Consider the following 20013-nt stretch of genomic DNA (forward strand, 5'->3'; position numbering starts at 1 on the left):
TGCTTCCTCTGCCTCCGGGGAGTGAGGGAGCCTGGATCTCCGTCGTTGTAGACTGTGGCGGCGGGCCTGGGCATCCTGGGACTGCAGGTGCTCAGGGGGAGAGGCGCCGTCAGGGCTGGGCTGCGGCAGCGTCTCCTGCAGGGCTCCGGCAGGGTCAAAGAACTCCCGGGTGTGGGCGGTAGGTCCGTTGTCGGGCCTTGCCACCACTCTAGTGTCTCCTCCGGGCCTATAAGCCTGGATGGCGACGAAGGGCTCCCCGAAGGGAAAGAGGCTAAAGGGAGACTCACGCTCTTCGTGGTCCCTTGAGTGTGTCTATAGGTCTGAGTCGGGGCTCTCCTTCCCCTATTGTGCACCTTGGCTGTAGCCGTGAACTTGCTCGGCGTACGGGGGACACCTATAGGGTGATCGAGGTCGCCCTTTCGCCGTGGCAAGGTACCGCCGGCGTGGTGTTCCTCCCGCAGTAGGAGACAAGCCGGAGTGAAGGGCTCAGAAGCCGCACTCTCTCCAATACGGACAGATCCTACCTGCAGGGAATTCTCCACCCTGGTACGTGCCCCGGCCGGAGCCGAGTGTCTGCCCGTACGGAAAGTGACTAACGGGTGAACTGGTTCTCCAGTCCGTTGCGGCAAGGTACCGACCCCGGGACGCCGCTTCCGTAATTGGGTAGCACTACATGTACGGTAGCAGGGTCTCCCTACCCTGGACCGTATTCTGGCCGTAGCCAAAGAGCAACTGGAGAGGGATGCACACAGGCAACTCTCTCTCCTCAGTGTGTTAAGGCCGGAGCCTGGGGACACCTTCCTCTCTACACACTCTGTTAGGCCGTAGCCTATGTCTATCACTTTCTCTTTCTTTAGGCCGTAGCCTTGGGCCTCCTGCCCTAGAGGGTGTAACAAGACCGTCAATACGGTGTTACCTGGGACTGAACTCTTTTCAGTCCCACCCCTGGTCTGACGATCACTACCCCGCCCGCACAGTAGTTCAGTTTCCCTGAACGCCTGGGGTTGGGGCACTTGCGGGGAATAGGGGCTCAGGGTCGGGATGCCCTGATGACCCTCTTGCCCGGAACTACTAACCTCACCAGTGTGTCCTCCTGGGGTGGTGGTGGGGTGGCGGCTCGGTGGTGGTGTGGGGGGTGGTGAGGTGGGAGGTCCTGTGGCGGGCACGGCGGGCATTTTACCACCCTCCGCGTCGTTGAAGTCACGGCCCCGTGACTGGAGGTGGTAGGTGGTAGAGGTGGCTGTCTGGTAGGCTGGGGTAAGGTGTTGGGTGAAACTGACCCAGTGAGTGGTGAATTGGTTGGGCTCCTGGTGGGGGTTGAGCGTGAGGTGGAGGGAGGACGGCTGGTTGGTCTGGCGTAGGAGTCGTAGCAGGTGGTCGGTGCCTCTGACTCTGGTTGGTGGGTGGTTGTACGGTTGCCATCGGACTTTCGTCACCTTCATCTCGGGGAATGGTGCCTGGTGGGGAGATGAAATTTGAATGCTGGAGAGTGATGGGAGGTTGGTGCTTTTATCTGGGCTAGTTTGGTGGGAGGAGCGTTGTCCTTTGGGGAATTGGGAATTGGGAAAGTTCCAACGTGCTTGGTGGAGGGGTAGGGTTATGGGGGAGGTGTTGGGGGTGGTTGGGGAGGGTGGGTTTTGGGGTGGGTGTGTGCTGGGTGGAGGTGTCGGGGTGTATCTTGCAGGTGGGCGTGAGAGTCGTCCCGATCTGGTGGTGGTAGTGGTTATGGTGGGTGTGGGTGGTAAGGGTGGTTGAGTGCGTGGTGGTGGTGAGGGTGTATGGTGGTGGGGGGGGGATGGTTGGTGGTGCGGTGTGGCGCTATAATGGGAGTGGTCATGAGGAAGGGCGGTGGTGGGTGTGGGGGTGGTGTGATTTTCGGGGGGGTTGGGCGGCTGTGGTGATGAGGGCGGCCTGAGTGGAGTGGGTTGAGAGGTGGTGGGTGGAGGGGTGTTCGGTGGGTGAATGTCAGGTTGTGAAGTAGTGGTGGTGGTTTCAGGCTGTGGTGGTGGTGTATTGGGGGGTGGGCTGGTTGCTGGAGAGTTTGAGGAGGGGGGTGAGAAGGAGTAGGAGTAGGAGTCTGGGGGGTGATGCTGAGACAGGTCAGGGTGGCCAGGTGTGCAGGCCGGGGTGGAGGTAGGCTTAGTGCGGGGGTGGGTGGTGTCGGGTGGGTGGAAGGGGCGCACGTGGCGGTTTCTATATGTGCGGTGTTGTCCTTGTTGATCCACAGTGACTTGGTATGGGTTGGGTACTCGCACAATTTTGTAAGGTCCGTTGAATCGGGGGGAGGTCTTCGGTGGGGTAGGCAGGTTTGCAACCACAACAGACTGGCCAGGTGTGTATGGGTTGGAGTGGGTTGTGTCAGGTGCTAAGTCTTGTGTTAAGTGTAGGTGGTGGAGGCGGCGTTTGAAGTGGTGGAGAGGGTCAGTGGTGGAGGGTGGAGTGGGCGGTTGTAGGTGGTGGCAAAGTGGTAGGAGTAGGGGTGATTCTCCGAAGACTCTCTCGTGCGGGGTTATTCCATCTTCTCTTGGGCACGTATTTAGTCCCCATTGTATGATCTTGACGTGTGCAGGCCAGTCTTCGTTCCCCGTTTGCATAATGCGAGTGCGGACCTGATTCATAAGGGAGCGATGGCTTCTCTCGCATATGCTGTTGCCTTGGGGCCAGTAGGGGGATGAGTGAGAGATGTTGTATCCGAATATGCTAGCTAGTTCTTCCCAGATTTTTCCCGTAAATTCTGGAGCATTATCCGAATGAAGGGCCGGTGGAATCCCAAAATAAGGGAAAACATGTCGGGTGAGGGCGTCGGTGACTGATAGTGCGGTGTGATCCTTGGTGGGGCAGGCGATGATGAACTTAGAATATACATCCACGAAGGTAATTATGTACTTGTAGCCTGCTTTTGGTGTGAGGAGGCCGACGACGTCTAGGGAGAGTAGTTGCCATGGTTTTTGTGCTGTGAGTTTTCCTGTAGGGCCTGGTGTTCGGATGATGTCCTTTCCAAGGGCGCATCCTCGGCATGATTGTATGATCTTCTTTGCGATGGTGGATGGGTTTGGGGTCCAGTACATATCGTTAAAGACTTGTAGCAGCTTCTTCGTTCCCAGGTGGATGCCATTGTGGGCATGGAGGTGGAGCATGGTGTCGTGGGCCGTAGCTGGGCTGAGGACAATGTGTCCGTTCAGGTCAAAGAGATGTTCGCCATGTGGGTGGAGTTTGGTGAATGTGGTCTGTGGAATCCAGGTGGGGCGTTGTTTATTGTTCCACATTTGGACCAGGTCGGGTTCTGTCTTGATGGCGTTGATTGGGAGACGGGATAGGGCATCGGCGTTGGTGTGTAGCTTGCCTGGTCGGTATGCGATTTCGAAGTCATACTCTTCGAGGGTTTCTCGCCAGCGTATCAGTTGGGCATTGTTGGTGTTTGATTGCCGTAGCCATTGTAGGGATTGGTGATCTGTAATGACTACTACGTGGGTGCCTGAGATGTAGGACTTGAAATATTCTAGGGACCAGATGATCCCTAGGCACTCACGCTTTGTGGTCGCGTAGTTTCGCTCTGCTGTATTCAGGGTGCGACTGGCACAGGCGATGATGTGTTCTCTCCCATTTTGTACTTGTGCAAGGACAGCTCCTATGGCGATGAGGGACACGTCAGTATACAGGCGGAATGGGAGGTTGTAGTCTGGGAACGCAACTACTGGGGCGGTGGTTAATTTTGATTTGAGGGTGGTAAAGGCCGTTTTTCTTGTCTCGGTCCACACAAAAGGCTCACCCTTTTTTGTTAGCTCGTGAAGGGGTTTTGCGATGTCAGCGAATCCTTTGACGAATCGCCTGTAGTACGATGTTAACCCCAGGAAGGCTCTGATTTCGTGCACGTCGCGGGGCAGTGGGATGTCTGCGATGGCTCGAAGTTTATCTGGGTCTGGTGAGATGCATTCGGCATTAATAAGATGTCCCAGGAAAGACACTCATCTCTCCGCCAATACGCATTTCATTGGTTTCAGCTTTAGTTCTGCTTGGCATATGCGGTGAAACACTTGCTTGAGGCGATGAAGGTGGTCGGTCCATGTACGACTAAAAACGATGACGTCGTCGAGGTACGCCAAGCAAGTCTCCCAGGTTAATCCACTAAGGACGGACTCCATCAAACGGGAGAATGTGGCAGGGGCGTTGCAGAGTCCGAAAGGGAGGACAATGAATTCATAATGTTTGCCATTCGATGTGGAGAAGGCGGTTTTGTGTTTGTCGTCGGGATGTACAGGGACTTGCCAGTAACCTGACTGCAGATCTAAGGTGGAGAACCATGCCGAGCCATGTAACGAGTCTAGTGAGTCGTCGATGCGTGGTAGGGGAGTGGCATCTTTGATTGTGACATCATTGACTCGGCGGTAGTCAACACAGAAACGCATTGTCCTGTCTTTTTTCCTTACGAGTACCACCGGAGAGGACCATGGGCTAGTAGAGTTGGAGATTATGCCGGCATCTAGCATGTCCTGAACCTGCCGGTCTTCTTCCTCTCGTTGCTTAGGATTCTTCCATCGCGATGGTTGGCGAATTGGAGGTCCGGTCGTGTGTATCTCATGGCTGAGATAGGTGGTATGGCCAAGGTCGGTTGGGCCAGAGGAGAATAGGTCTTGAAAATCCAGGAGGAGTTGTCGGAGGCTGTTGGTTTGGGTCGGGGATAGGTGTGATGGTAGGGCAGGGAGAGTGGGTGGGTCTGGGGGTGGCGTTTGGCATGGTTCGGCTTCTTCAGTATCGCCGATGATGAGTCCTCTTGGTAGGGTTAGTGGTGTAGTAGCGAGGTTGGCGATACGGATTTCATGGGCATGTGGGGGGAGGAAGGTGGGGCTTACTAAACAGGAAGAGAGTGGTCCGGTGGGGATGGATGGTGAGAAGAGAACGGAGGTATGGGAAGGTTTGTTTAGTTTTACCCAAGCTTCATGGTGTGGTGGAATGGTGATAGAGGAGGCGACAGTGGCAGGAAAAGATGGGGAGGGATGCAGATGATGTGTGGTGGGTGGTGGTGACGGGGGTCTAGTGGTGTGAGGGGTTGGGTTGGGTTTAGGTGTGTGTGTGGTATGGGACAGGTGAGTGTTTGATGGTAGTGTGTGGGGGTGGGTGTTCTTGTTGTGCCTTCGATGTTGTTTTTTTTTCTTCTTCTTCTTTCTTCTTGACTGCTGGTTGGTTGGGGTGGGCTGGACTGAAGTGGAGGCGGCGTTGATGGCAGTCAATGGTGGCGTGTAATTTCTGGAGGAGGTCCAGCCCTAAATATCCATCATATTGACTGCATGTCGAGTCGAATATGATGAATGGGTGGCTAGTGGATATTTGCTGGTGGGTGCGGGTTTGAAGGGCCCGAGTTTCCCCATGGATAGGCAGGGGGTCATCCCCCGCGTCGACGAGGTTGGCTGAGGTGGGGAAGAAAGGGCCGAATGCACCCATGTGGCGGGAGTAGAAGTGGGAGTAGAGGCACGATCTGGCTGCTCCCATATCCACTACTAAACGTGCCTTGACCCCGTTTAGCCAAATCTTGTCGTAAACTGGGGGTCTGTAGTTCTGTGAGGTGGCCCCCGCCACCATGGGAAGGTGCGGGGGCAGGCCTAAAAATCCATCTGTTGTGGAGTGGTGTCTTCTTGGTCGTCGTCGTCTGTTCCCGAGTAAAGTTGTGGCGGTGCGTCGTCTTCCGGGGCGTCGTCGTCTAAGGAGGAGACTTTCTTGCGCCCTTGTTGAAAGGTTCTGTGTCTGCTAGCTTTAAGCTGTTCCCTAATGTCGTGTAGAGGGCAGGTGCGACTGCAAGCCGTGAATTCCCAGGGATTAATAGTGATGAGGTTTCCTTGTTCCCTGGGGTTTGGTCGCTTCTTCTGCGGGTAAGCTCTAGGGACTGTGGGAGGCGGCTCAGTAGTTGGCTGGTGGGGCGGGAGCTTAGGTTTGGAGGGGGGGTGTTTTGTTGGAAAACGTGTCACCGTGTGGAGTGGCTGTGGTGCGGGGCGGGCGGCGAGCAGACATCGGACGAGTTGTAGGTAATTTTCCATGTCCCCTGAGGGGTCGTAGATTGAGAAATGCTCCCTGACTATGCTGGGGAGGATCCTTACTAGGGCATTGAATGTATGGATATCCCGGGCATTTGGAGATGCCTCAGAATAGGCAGCGCTGACAAGGCGCCGAGCCTGGGTGAATGTGTCATCCAGGTTTCCGTCGTAGGTGAGGGCGTCGAGTTGAGAGAGAGCAACAACTCGGCCTATTGATGGCGTGAATGCCTGTCTCACTATTTGTGAGAATTGGTCCCATGACAGTTCTGGGACGATTTTTGGTGCGACACTAGTGATTATTTTACCCAGGTTAGGTAGTGTGACTGCGATCTTTTCTCTGTCAGAGTCGAACCCTATGTCCAGGAGGGGTTTGACCACATCTAAATATACATCTATGTCGCACTGGTCCGGGTTGAACCTGGGCAATTAGATGTGTGGTTTGGCTGCCATTGTAAGTTCCCTTTCTGCGTTCCTTCGTGCGTTACTCGGATCTAGAACCACCGCTTGCCACCAGTGTAATGCTGTGTTTTTAAGGCGACTTCTCGTCGTAAAAACATGAGCACTGGAACGGGGTCCTTTTACTAGACCGGATGTAATGCACTAACAAAGGAACAGGGCATAAAAATAGGCAGTATACCGTATCACATCTATTGCTTAGGTCCTACTCATTACAGTGTACATACAATGATATTTAGCATATAGGGGAACAGAGATACAGGATTACACTCGGCTTCACAGAATGATCACATATATATTAACACTATGGCACAGGGAGATCGCGGATATTCTTTAATGTCACCTGGAGGGAAATTATGCAACTGGGGTTGTTCGTTTGAATTAGTTATCATGTCACTTCAAGATAATAATAAACTGGGGCTGTTCACTTTAGATCACTGAGATTGGGAGTCTGTTTCGGGGATATTACCATAATAGAGGTAGGGTGCGGATAGCGACACTCGACACTGTCACCAAGTCGTGGGAACACATACACTTGCCTTTCGGCTCACTCGCGCACCTACCTCTAGATTCACAGAAAACTCCCTGGTTCCTTGATGCGGGGGGGCTGAATTATTTATCAATAGACACTTCTTACCCTGATTGCACGAGTTTCTGTTAGGCCACTGTTTAATATATTTTCCGTGTAAGCACTGTCACTGTACTCTGGATCACTGTCACTGTCACCATCTTACCCTTGTTTCCTGGGTTGTTAGATCACTGTTTCACTTACTGTCAGGGAGGCTCACCTGTCTGGGGCCTCGACCTGAGGGGCGGCTCCTATCTTAGGGCCGCGCCGGTGGGGTGCAGGGAGGCCCTGTGGTCTGGGGGCCTCGACCTGATCGAGGGCCCTCGGGACTAGGGCCGAACAGCCGGAGCAGTCGGGCCTGCTTCCTCTGCCTCCGGGGAGTGAGGGAGCCTGGATCTCCGTCGTTGTAGACTGCGGCGGCGGGCCTGGGCGTCCTGGGACTGCGGGTGCTCAGGGGGAGAGGCATCGTCAGGGCTGGGCTGCGGCAGCGTCTCCTGCAGGGCTCTGGCAGGGTCAAAGAACTCCCGGGTGTGGGCGGTAGGTCCGTTATCGGGCCTTGCCACCACTCTAGTGTCTCCTCTGGGCCTATAAGCCTGGATGGCGATGAAGGGCTCCCCGAAGGGAAAGAGACTAAAGGGAGACTCACGCTCTTCATGGTCCCTTGAGTGTGTCTATAGGTCTGAGTTGGGGCTCTCCTTCCCCTATTGTGCACCTTGGCTGTAGCTGTGAACTTGCCCGGCGTGCGTACGGGGGACACCTATAGGGTGATCGAGGTCGCCCTTTCGCCGTGGCAAGGTACCGCTGGCGTGGTGTTCCTCCCGCAGTAGGAGACAAGCCGGAGTGAGGGGCTCAGAAGCCGCACTCTCTCCAGTACGGACAGATCCTACCTGCAGGGAATTCTCCACCCTGGTACGTGCCCCGGCCGGAGCCGAGTGTCTGCCCGTACGGAAAGCGACTAACGAGTGAACTGGTTCGCCCGTCCGTTGCGGCAAGGTACCGACCCCAGGACGCCGCTTCCGTAATTGGGTAGCGCTACACGTACGGTAGCAGGGTCTCTCTACCCTGGACCGTATTCTGGCCGTAGCCAAAGAGCAACTGGAGAGGGATGCACACAGGCAACTCTCTCTCCTCAGTGTGTTAAGGCCGGAGCCTGGGGTCACCTTCCCCTCTACACACTCTGTTAGGCCGTAGCCTATGTCTATCACTTTCTCTTTCTTTAGGCCGTAGCCTTGGGCCTCCTGCCCTAGAGGGTGTAACAAGACCGTCAATACGGTGTTACCTGGGACTGAACTCTTTTCAGTCCCACCCCTGGTCTGACGATCACTACCCCGCCCGCACAGTAGTTCAGTTTCCCTGAACGCCTGGGGTTGGGGCACTTGCGGGGAATAGGGGCTCAGGGTCGGGATGCCCCGATGACCCTCTTGCCCGGAACTACTAACCTCACCAGTATGTCCTCCTGGGGTGGTGGTGGGGTGGCGGCTCGGTGGTGGTGTGGGGGGTGGTGAGGTGGGAGGTCCTGCGGCGGGCACGGCGGGCATTTTAATTTCATCACCAGTGGGACAAACATATTCCCGTGCTGTTTAAAAAGTATATTTTTCTTTCTTAAATATCTACACTGTTGTGTGAAACTGTGAATCATGGTAATGTCATATACCATAGTATAAATAATACAAACAGAACAAGTATTTATAACGTAGTGTGAATTGTTTATATTTAACATAAACGGAAATTAAAATATCAATGATGGCATGTGATGGCAACCCGCCTTTTCAGTGGTCCTATATTATTTAATTTCTGCTACCAGTATATTTAGTGCAAGTTAGGTTCTTTATACATAGTTTGTTCAGACAGTAAATTACGCCTAGTGGGTAGCTTGGCTCATTCAGTCTCTATGTGGGCAGAAATTTAATGTTGAGTAAATACTGGGACTCAACATTTTGCTCACTCCCTTCACGCATGCGCACAAAACAGTCCAGTGTTTAAGCTTTTTCATGAGAGATTTGTTTTCAAAGCAAATGCACTAGGACTAATGCTTAAAATGATACAATTTAGACTACTTGTGGTCTGGTTAGGTTAGATAAAGTACGGTACTGTAATTGCTTTGGAGGGTCTGAGGGGACAACAACACGGCCTTCTCAAACAGTGGCAACATGGGTCTTCTGGTGTGCATGGGTGAAGCTAGTGAGCAAAATGTTGAGTCCCAGTATTTACTCAACATTAAATTTCTGCCCACATAGAGACTGAATGAGTCAAGATACCCACTAGGCGTAATTTACAGTCCAAACAATGTATTAAGAACCTAACTTGCACTAAATGTAGCAGAAATAAATTAATATAGGACCACTGAAATGGTGGGTTGCCATCACATGCCATCAATGATATTTTAATTTCCGTTTATGATAAACATAATTCACGCTACGTTATATTTACGTGTTCTATTTATATTATTTATATTACGGTATATGACATTACTATGATTCACAGTTTCACACAACAGTGTAGATATTTAAGAAAGAAAAATATGCTTTTTAAACAGCGCGGGGATGTGTCTGTCCCACTGGTGGTGACATCTGTTGGAATACTGGTTTTGAAAGCACCCCATTGTCTGTTAAATATCATAGCCTATTGATCGAGCTGATCTTTGTTTCCTGGCAAAGCCATGGAAACATATGCATACCGGGCCTATACCCAAACTTCATTTGATCAGTTACATCTTAATTTACTGTAAGGTCTACCCTTGACAATAAAGACTACATTCTGGTTGGTGTAGGAGACATTGTGACACTTTTACCTTTACTGCCATTTCGTATATTCTACCTTAACTGTAATGCTAGATATTTTAGGGTCGGCTTCCCGTCCCTCTAACGCCAGTGTGTAGCTGGGTTCTCTTTCTAGACCGGAGCTTAGACAAATAGGAGAGAGGCAGGACACAAAAACTCGAGGCAACATCCTTGTAATGCTGTGTTTTTAAGGCGACTTCTCGTCGTAAAAACACGAGCACTGGGACGGGGTCCTTTGGCTAGACCGGATGTAATGCACTAACAAAGGAACAGGGCATAAAAAGAGACAGTACACCAAATCACATCTATTGCTTAAATTCTATCCCTTACAGTGCTACATACACAATATTTGATACACAATAACACAGAGATACAATAATACACTTATAATTGGATCCAATCTACTTTTGCACAGGGCACAGGGCAGTCAGGGATATGGGTGACTATTATTGAGGAGAGATATCACTTCACTGCGATGGTCAATCGAGAACGCGGGTCGTGTCACTGGTGGATAATAATAAACGGAGGAGTCTCACTTATATTCACTGTGATTGGGAGTCTGTGGGGGACATGATACTATAACAAAGGTAGGGTGCGTGTGGCGACATCCGACACCGTCACCTAGTCGCAGGGAAGCACTTCACTAGCCTTTCGGCTCGCTCACACACCTACCTTCGACTCCACAGAAAACGCCCCGCTTCCTTTCTGTGAGGGGGAACTGAAGTGTTTAATGTTCAAGCACGACTTACTCTGATATCACTGTTTAACATAACTTTTATTGGTCACTGCCACTGTGCATTGGAGGACTGTCACGGTATTAGGGGTCACTGTCACTTTCACTGTTCTACCCGTGTTTCTTTGGTAGTTGGGTCACTAGTACTTACTGTCAGGGAGGCTCCCTTGTTTAGGGCCTCGACCTGAGGGGCGGCTCCTTCCTAGGGCCGTGCTGGTGGGGTGCAGGGAGGCCTCGTGGTCTGGGGACCTCGATCTGATCGGGGGCCCTCGGGACTAGGACCGAACAGGCGGAGGATTCGGGCCTGCTTCTTCTTCTGCCGGGGCGTGAGGGAGCCTAGGTCGCCGTCGTCGGGGACCGTGGTGGAAGGCCTGGGCGTCCGGGGTCTGCAGGTGCTCAGGGGGAGAGGCGCCGTCAGGGCTGGGCTGCGGCAGCGACTCCTGTAGGGCTCCAACAGTGCTAAGGAGCGTCCGGGTGTGGGCGGTAACTCCACAATCGGGCCTTGCCACCACTCTAACGCCTCCGCTTGGCCAAGAAGCCTGGATGGCGACGAAGGGCTCCCCGGAGGGAAAGAGGCTTGGGGGAGACTCACGCTCTCCGTGGTTCCCTGAGTGTGTTCATTGGGCTGAGGTGGGGCTCCACTTCCCCTAGTATGGACTTTGGCTGGTGCCGTGAACTTGTCCGGCGTGCGAGGGACACCAGTAGGGTGATCGGGGTCGCCCTTTCGCTGAGGCAAGCGGCCGTCAGCGTGGTGTTCCTCCCGCAGTAGGGAACAAGCCGGAGTGAGGGGCGCGAGGGCCGCACTCTCTCCAATACGGACAGATCCTACCGTCAGGGAATTCTCCACCCTGGTACGTGCCCCAGTCGTAACTGAGTGTCCGCCCGTACGGGAAACGACTAGCAGAGAAACGGGATCACCCGTCTGCTCCGGCGAGAGGCCGGCCCCGAGTCGCCGCTTCCGTAATTGGGTAGCGCTACACGTACGGTAGCAGGGTCTATCTACCCTGGACCGTATTCTGGCCGTAGCCAAGGTACAACTGGAGAGGGATGCACACAGGCAACTCTCTCTCCTCAGCGTGTTAAGGCCGGAGCCTGGGGTCACCTTCCCCTTTACACACTTTGTCAGGCCGTAGCCTGTGTCTATCTCTCTTTTAAGGCCGTAGCCTTGGGCCTCTTCCTGCCCTTGGGCCTCTTCCTGCCCTAGAGGGTGTAGCAAGACCGTCAAGACGGTGTTATTTGGGACTGACCTCTTTTCAGTCCCACCCCTGGTCTGACGGTCACTACCCCGCCCGCACAGTAGTTCAGGTTGTCTGAACGCCTGGGGTTGGGGCACTTGCGAGGAATAGGGGCTCAGGGCCGGGATGTCCCGATGACCCTCTTGCCCGAGGTCACTAGCCTCACCTGTGTGTCCTCCTGGGGTGGTGGTGGGGTGGCGGCTCGGCGGTGGTGTGGGGGGTGGTGAGGTGGGAGGTCCTGTGGCGGTCTCGGCGGGCATTTTAATCCTTACATGTGTATTACTAAATACTACAGCAGAACGGGTAGCTGTCACAAATACAGGTATACTGGACAATTATAAGTCTTAGGCCTAGATATGGGGTGTTAGTATTGCGCAGGATACTACTCAGGGCAAGGTCGGGTAAGGTGAACAGCACTTAGGGCAGAGGGGTTATGCACTATTATTGCAGGAAGTCTAGGTTCTATATATTGGTGGAATTGGTGGCACTATTTCACTGTGGTCTATGAGTAATTATTACTTTAACACTGGGGCCTGAGTATGATCTTAGTGTGGTGCGGCGTTACTATTTGGTAGCGTGTTCATTGTGATAGACCCGTGTTTCACTGCCTTGCCGTGTTCATTGTTTCTCTGTTACCTTGCTTATTCCACCACTCTTTTATATTGTCACTGATGCTTTTCTCATTGACTTCCTTTATACTGTTAACTCACTGTTCTGCCTTTACTTCACTGTGTCACCGGCACTGTGCTTTCACTATCGCTCCTTTTGGGTCTGGGCGTCGTGGCGGTCAGGTACAAGGGCGGCAGAGGTGACTCAGCCTCACTACTGATGGGGCTGGGTTCCGCCAGGGGCCTCTGTGTTCAGGGGCAATGCAGGGCTGCTGGTGGCAAAGGGTCCCGCGCTTTCTGGGCTTGGGGCAGGAATCTGGCCCTCAAGGCTGGGGCCGAATAGCTGCCTGAACCTCTCACTCAGGCATCTGACGGAGGACAAAGATCTCTGGCGTATGGGTGTAGGGAGGTCCCGCCTGGGGGTCCTGGGGGTGGTCTGGAGGTCCCAAGGGCTGCGGTCCCCGGTGATCTGGGATGCCTTCAGGAGGAGGCTGCGGCGTCGGCCTACATCGGGGTCCATCAGGCGAGTCCTCTCAGGATCTGGTTGTAGGGAGAAGAGCCCAGTGGTAGTCACGGGGCCTCTCCATTACTCCAGGCGGGGGCTCCCTGTGGGTCATAGGTTGGTGGTCAGGAGTCAGCACCTGACAGAGGAGCGGCTACTGGCCGTCTCCTACCGTAGGGCCCAGCAACTAGCCGTGGCCTTCTAGGGATGCAGCTACCAGCCGTTGCCAAGGCCCGGCTACTGGCTGTGGCCTGGGGGAGGGAGCGGCTACAGGCTGATTCAAGGGCACCTTCAGAGCAGCTACCGGCCGTCTCCTGACAAAGGCGGGAGTGGCTACTGGCCGTCTCCTGCAGGAGGGGCGAGTGGCTACAGGCCATCTCTCGATGGGCACCTTCAGAGCGGCTACCAGCCGTCTCCTGGTTAACTCCAGAGCGGCTGTAGGCCATCTCCTGTAAGAGGGTCAAGCGGCTACAGGCCGTCTCTCGAGGGGCACCTTCAGAGCGGCTACAAGCCGTCTCCTGACGAAGGCGGGAGCAGCTACTGGCCATCTCCTGGTTACCTCCGGAGCGGCTGCAGGCCGTCTCCTGTAGGAGGGTCAAGTAGCTACAGGCTGTCTCATTTGGGGCACCTTCAGAGCGGCTTCTGGCTGTCTCCTGATGAAGGCGGGAGCGGCTACCGGCCATCTCCTGTAGAAGGGTTGAGTGGCTACTGGCCATCTCAGGGGTGCTGACTGGAGCTGGAGTAACAGCTCCACCCTGTGGTTGTTGGTGGTCGGCTCGCCCAGAGGGTAGTCTCGTATTCCTGCTATGGTGGCGGCGGACGAGCTCTGGGTCATAAGCGTGGCCCGGGCATACTTATCTCCTTGTTGCCTGGAGTCCAGGCACACTGTATATGCTCCTCAGTGGGCTCCTTCTGGGGGTGTTGGGTTGCCCTCAGTGACATTATAGTGCATTTTATTAACAATACTTCGCCCAAGTTACAGTATGCTAGTAGTGAAAAGAGTTAGAGGGTTTGGCAGGCAAGGAAGAGCCTTCATTGCTATCCTTATCTTACTTTAGTAGTTTAGTCTCACTCAGTGGAGTTGTTTACTAAAATGCCAAATATTTTCGCTGAGGACATCACAACACCTGCAGAAGGAGCCTACGGAGGGACAAACAGAGTGGAACCTGACTACGGGCAACAGGGACATAAGTCCACCCGGGCCGTGTGCCCCTATGACCCAGAACTCGCCTGCTGCCACCATATCAGGAAAAAGAGACTACCTTCCGGGCGAGCTGACCCCCGACAGATCAGGGTGGAGCTATTATCTAGCTCCATGCAGCGCCCCAGAGATGGCCAGTAGCCGCTCAACCGTCCTACAGGAGACAGCCAGTAGCTGCTCTGGAGGTAATCAGGAGACAGCCGGTAGCTGCTCTGAAGGTGCCCTAGAGATGGCCGGTAGCTGCTCCGAAGTTGCCCTAGAGACAGCCAGTAGCCACTCGACCCTCCTGCAGGAGACAGCTGGTAGCCGATCCGGAGGTAATCAGTAGATGGCCGGTAGCTGTTCAGAATTAATGGATGGACCATACCACGGAGAATTATCACGTACAATGATTGTTTTTACTACCTCAGGACAATAATGGTCAAAAATTGACCTGAGCTCGTTGTTGTAAATATCAACCAATTCACCACATGACTTGAAGAATCGATGGAGTTTAAACGCTGATCAATTTCAAAACACATCAACTGGAGGTCAACATTGTAATTTCTGAACCTGATGACCTTTTTATATGAAGGAGATTTCAGGACATCAAAACTAAGAGTGATCAGAGCATGATCAGAGATGAGGGGGTCAAATAAGTCAACCTCCACATCTGATACACGCCTGCAACCAACAGGGGACAAGATCAAGTCAAGGACATGTCCTGAGACATGAGTTGGATTACTCACATGATTGAAAAAATTGTTCTGGGTGATCAACTCAAGGAATTCTGAAGAAAATGGTTTTGACTCTGGACTGTCAACCCAATAATTGAAATCACCACAAACAAGAAGTCCTCCAGGTTTAAGAGAAAACCCTTCAAGAAACTGCCCAAACTCCTCCATAAAACCTCGATCTGTGCCCGGATGACCTGGTCGATAGACAATTGCAATTCTAATGGTATTCTGATGGAAATTTATTAATACTTCCATAAATTCAAGTGAAGATGGGGTCAGGTCTGAGTCAATGAGAGAAACGTTTGCAAGTGCTGCCGAGTAGATGAGTGCTACGCCTCCTCCTGGATAGTCAGCAGCAGGCCTGGGAATACTAATAATAGAATGTGTCTTAGGCAAAGCATTACGAATAATATCGATATCAGACTCATACAAGCAGTTTTCAGTCAAGCACAATATGTCAAGCTCGTGCTGATTTAGGGTTTCATTAATATAGTCTATCTTATTACGGATGGAACGAATATTTAAAAGACCCATCCTTGACTGGTTCAAGAGGGACTCAGTCAGTTTTTTGAATGGTCAAAATTGGTGTTTTCAATCTATTCCTATGAGAAATCATAATTGAACATTCTCTACTTGATGCAAAATGGGCAACCGCCTGTGACTTTGAATTAGCATCTTGATGTCTTGAAGAGGAGCAGTTGATGCATTTGGGAGAATTTCTGTTACTACAGTCCTTAGATTTATGGGCTCCAGCAAAAAAGACGCATTTAGGTTCATCACTTTTCCTAGAACATCTCTCAAATGTATGACCAAAGCCTTGACAGTGATGACACTGTGTAACCCAGAATCTGTCGAAAGCGCGGCATCTTGTAAAATCCACATAGATGTAATTGCCTTGTTCTACAATGGAGGATCTCACCTCTGGCGACATCTTCAAGACAGCAGTATTGGTGTCATTCCTTGTCCTTGTGAAGAGAAGGTTGAGGGTACAACCTCGATCAACGAGCATCTTGATTTTATTGTTTTTTCTCAGAATATTTGGGATGATGTGAGAGTCATCCAAGGAAGAGGAAAGGCCTGTCACAGTCATTTTAGGCAACATTTTCTTTGGCTCTGATATGCAAAAAGTGCCCTCAGAGCCAAAATTATCAGTCAGCACCCCAGCTGCTTCACCCTTGGCCTCAGCTGACGGAAACTTCATTACCAGCCCACCAGCCTTGGTCTTAAGGCAGCTATCAACCGGTACCAAGTTAAGTACGCCTCTGATGTCTTCTGGTCCCATCTGATTTGTCAGGGCACCAGCACCACTCTCTGGTTTCACAATCAGTACATGCTGACTATGAATAGCTTTTTTCTGGCCATGAGCACTGATCTCAATCACGCCCCCAGGCAGATCCTTCCCTCCCCTCACGAGAGACCCGCGAACAGCGTCTGCAAATGACTTGGCCTGATCTTGCGTGACCGCCATGTGTGATGAGACCTTGGTCTCTAGTGCCTCCAGTCTATTTGATATGTCTCTGATTGCTTGAAAGATCGGCCAATAACTTTATCTTCAAACTCCTTCTTGGTACTACTTCCTCCACCAGCCAAGACCTCGTCTGCTGGTGCAAGACACTGGCTACACAGCCAGCGAAAGCCCAGCTGGTGGCTCTTCTTCATGAATGGATAGTCGCTTGCATCCAAATTTTCACAAGCTATGTGAATCCACTCGCTGCAGTAGGCGCACTTCAGTGCTTGTGCACTTTTTGCTACAGACCTACTGCAGCGAAGGTATTGGTGTTGTTTACTCATGATAGGGGAGAACAAAAAAACAAAACAAAATGACAACAACAGCAAAACGTATATACAATACTACCCAGGATAAACCCGGGTAGCGCCGCCCCTGTTTGTGTCACCCTAATTTAGGAGTAAAAAAAAGAAAACCGAAAGAAAAAAAAAAAAACAGGGTGTCTGCAAGGTCACCACGAGCAGGTGGGGTATGATTTGACTACCCTTCTAGGAAAGGTAACCCAAACCGAGGTGCCGCAAAAGTGCTGAGATGGTATTGAAACTTTTCCCAATTCGAGCTTTATAGCAGCAGCAAATACATCACTTAGGCAAGACCTCATTGGTTACGACACTGCCACTGCGCAAAGCAGTTAGACATCACTAAACACTACAGATACAGTAAACATAGCCTGATCCGGTGGTCACATGACAGCTCAACAGCACAATGGTCATATTTATAAGTGAACTGATAAATACTGCTGAATGTGTACTGTACTTTAATAATGTGTTACAGTGACTGATATTTTTATCTAAATATATATTTTTTATGGTGCCTGGTGGTTTAGTGGGTAATTAAGGCTCTCCAATCAGACTGAGCCGGTGCAGGTTTATATCTACGGGGTGGTTGGGGTTTATTGCTCACGTAATGCTACTCAGGGATAAGTGAGGTTGGTCACTCTCATCTTAAATGTCAGGACCAACTTGCCTAGCCCCAGGCTCCTACGCTCCTCATGGGGAAACACAGGATTGGATGATTAATGAATGATGAAATACAAAAGAACCAAAACTGTTCTATAAACTTGTTAATGGTAAAATGAAAATCTGGGACAATATATCAGGGTCGAGAAATGGAGAGGTAACATACGAGAAGGAAGAAGAGATACAGATGTACGAGTTAATGAATGCCAAATTGCAGTCGGTCTTTGTCACAGGGGATGGGTTTTTGGAACCTGTTGGAGAAATAAGAGTTCCACAAATGCCAAAAGTTGTAGCTGATAGATGTGAAGTACTGAAACTGATGAAGGAACTGTAAGTGATGATATCTACAGCTGGTGGCAGTACTATCAAAGTACAGAGGGACAGAGACCAAGTGTGGCTTGCCTGAAGGGTGTGGGAAGTAATTCCATCCTGTGCAATATTTGTGACAAGGGGGTGCATAAGAGATTTAGTGGTATCAGAGGTTGGCCGTGAGATAATGTTAATTTCGCGTATGCGGTGTGTCGGGGAGAGCATGTGGAGATTGTCAGGCTTGAAAGAACTGATCTTGCTGGTGAGTCTCTTGAGTGTGTGGAAGAGTTTTGTTACTTGGGAGACATGCCGCTCTTCACTCTAGCCACTCTGTGGCTAGAGTGAGGAGTGGTTGGAGGAAGTTCAAGGAGCTGTTGCCTTCCCTGACACTGAGAGAGTTCTCCCTTTGCGCTACGAGATCTTTATATGCGGCATGTGTTAGGAGGGTAATGCAGTATGGTAGAGAGACCTGGGCAGTAAAGGAAGAGAATATTTGCAGCCTCAAATGTACAGAAATGACACTGATTAAGTGGATGTGTGGTGTGTACCAGAATGCGAGGCCTAGGGGGGCTAGTTTTATGACTGCAGAGTTGACAGAAAGGATGGGACTGGAATGTATTGATGCCGTTATGAGGAGAGATAGATTGAGATGGTTTGGGCATGTAGAAAGGATGGGGGATGACAACTGAGTGAGGAAAGTGAGAATTGTGAACATCAGGGATAGGGTTGCATGAGGCAAATCAAAAAATGAAGTCATAGTGTGACCCCAAGGATAGGGGACTGAATAGGGAGGCTGCCAGAGATCGAGCAGTGTGGAGAGTCGCATGTAAGCATGTTGAAGCCTTTATAAATAAAACAAAATGAAACAAAAGGCAATGGAACCAAATGAAATGGCAGGACGGAGCCTGAAAGAATGCTCAGACCAGTTGGTGGGATCAATTCAGGAAAATATTAAGTGTTCTCTACAATGCAGATCCACCTGAAGTGGAAAGAAGAGTAATAAAAAGTGACAGGAGGAAAGGAAGAAACAGGAAGAAAGGAGGGCAGACAAAGAGACAGAATTATAAAGGTGAAGGAAGTAGACAGCACCATAGGTGGGCAGTACCAAGGTACTAAAGTACCAAGTTACGTTACCAAGTTACAATTCAAGTATCAGTAGCAGTAGTGACACTACTTTTTTCATCATGTATTGAAACTGGTACCAACAGTACATTTTTAAGCATATTTTGTCAGTACTCGGTACCAGTACATTTTATTTATCTATATTTGCGCATCGTGTGATAAAAAAAAAGTTTTGAGGACTGCCTATGGTTAGTAATAGTATCATTTTGAATTTGGTGCGTGTTGTCTCTGCGCTGCAGTGCTTCCACTTTAGGGTAAAATACCCCATTTTAGGGTATTTTGACCATATTAAGGGTAACATTAAGGGATTTTATGGTAATGGTAAAGTGTTCATTTAATAACATGTTATATAGTGCGTAGTAACATTTCAACATACAGTAATGTCAATCTGATGAATCTAGGGTAATTTGTCCAATTTTAGGGCGTTTCAAGACGAGAAGTTAGGGTAAAACAATATTTACCACTGATGACGACGAGCAGGATGTCAAGGAAGAGTTTTTCGAACCCCTCTGTGTAAAAGGGAAGAAGAAACGAACACTGGGATAAAGCTAGAGATGAAATTTTTTGAGAAACCCCAGAAACATAAAATCAACAAGACTGCTTTCCTTGCAAGGTATTCAGAGACTTATTTGTAACTTATAACACACCAATACCATCCAGTGCTGCTGTGGAACGTTGTCTGTTTTCACTGGGGAAGGACATGCTCAAACCAAAACGGGCGAACTCAGTGACTATCATTTTGACGTGTTCATTTTTCTCAAAGGCAACACTGGAGAAGAAAACTGAAATGCAATGTGTAATTATTAATCACATTATTGTGCATGTAATGACAAAATGTAGTCATAAAATTGTGTTTATTTTGATAAACACTAAACTAGGTGTATAAGAATGTGAATTACAGTGGCTGCTTAAAGCTTAGTGATCTATGTATTGAAAGTAAAGGCCTGAATGGTCGCAAAACCTTATGCTTTAGTCACCTCATAGTTAATGTGACTGTGACAACTGTCTGACAACATTTTTCATCTCTCCTAAAGTCCGGCTTAGCTGACAAGAGTGGTCTCTGGGTCCTCAGTGTGGTAAAAAAAAAAAAAAAAAAAAAAAAACAGCAAGTTTAGCTATATTCATGTACCATGTACCAAGTCAGTACTCGGTACTTTTTTTTTTTTTGTACTGGTACCGGTAGTGACACTACAACTTTTGGCAAGTACCGGTACCATTACCAAAGGTACTTTTTGTGTACCGAGTGCCCACCTTTGGGCAGCACTGCATCAAGTGGATGATGGTTGCCACC

Source organism: Coenobita brevimanus, chromosome 87 (genome assembly GCF_032717465.1).
Source record: "Coenobita brevimanus isolate Jiangsu-jjx chromosome 87, ASM3271746v2, whole genome shotgun sequence".
NCBI classification, from domain to species: Eukaryota; Metazoa; Arthropoda; class Malacostraca; order Decapoda; family Coenobitidae; genus Coenobita; species Coenobita brevimanus.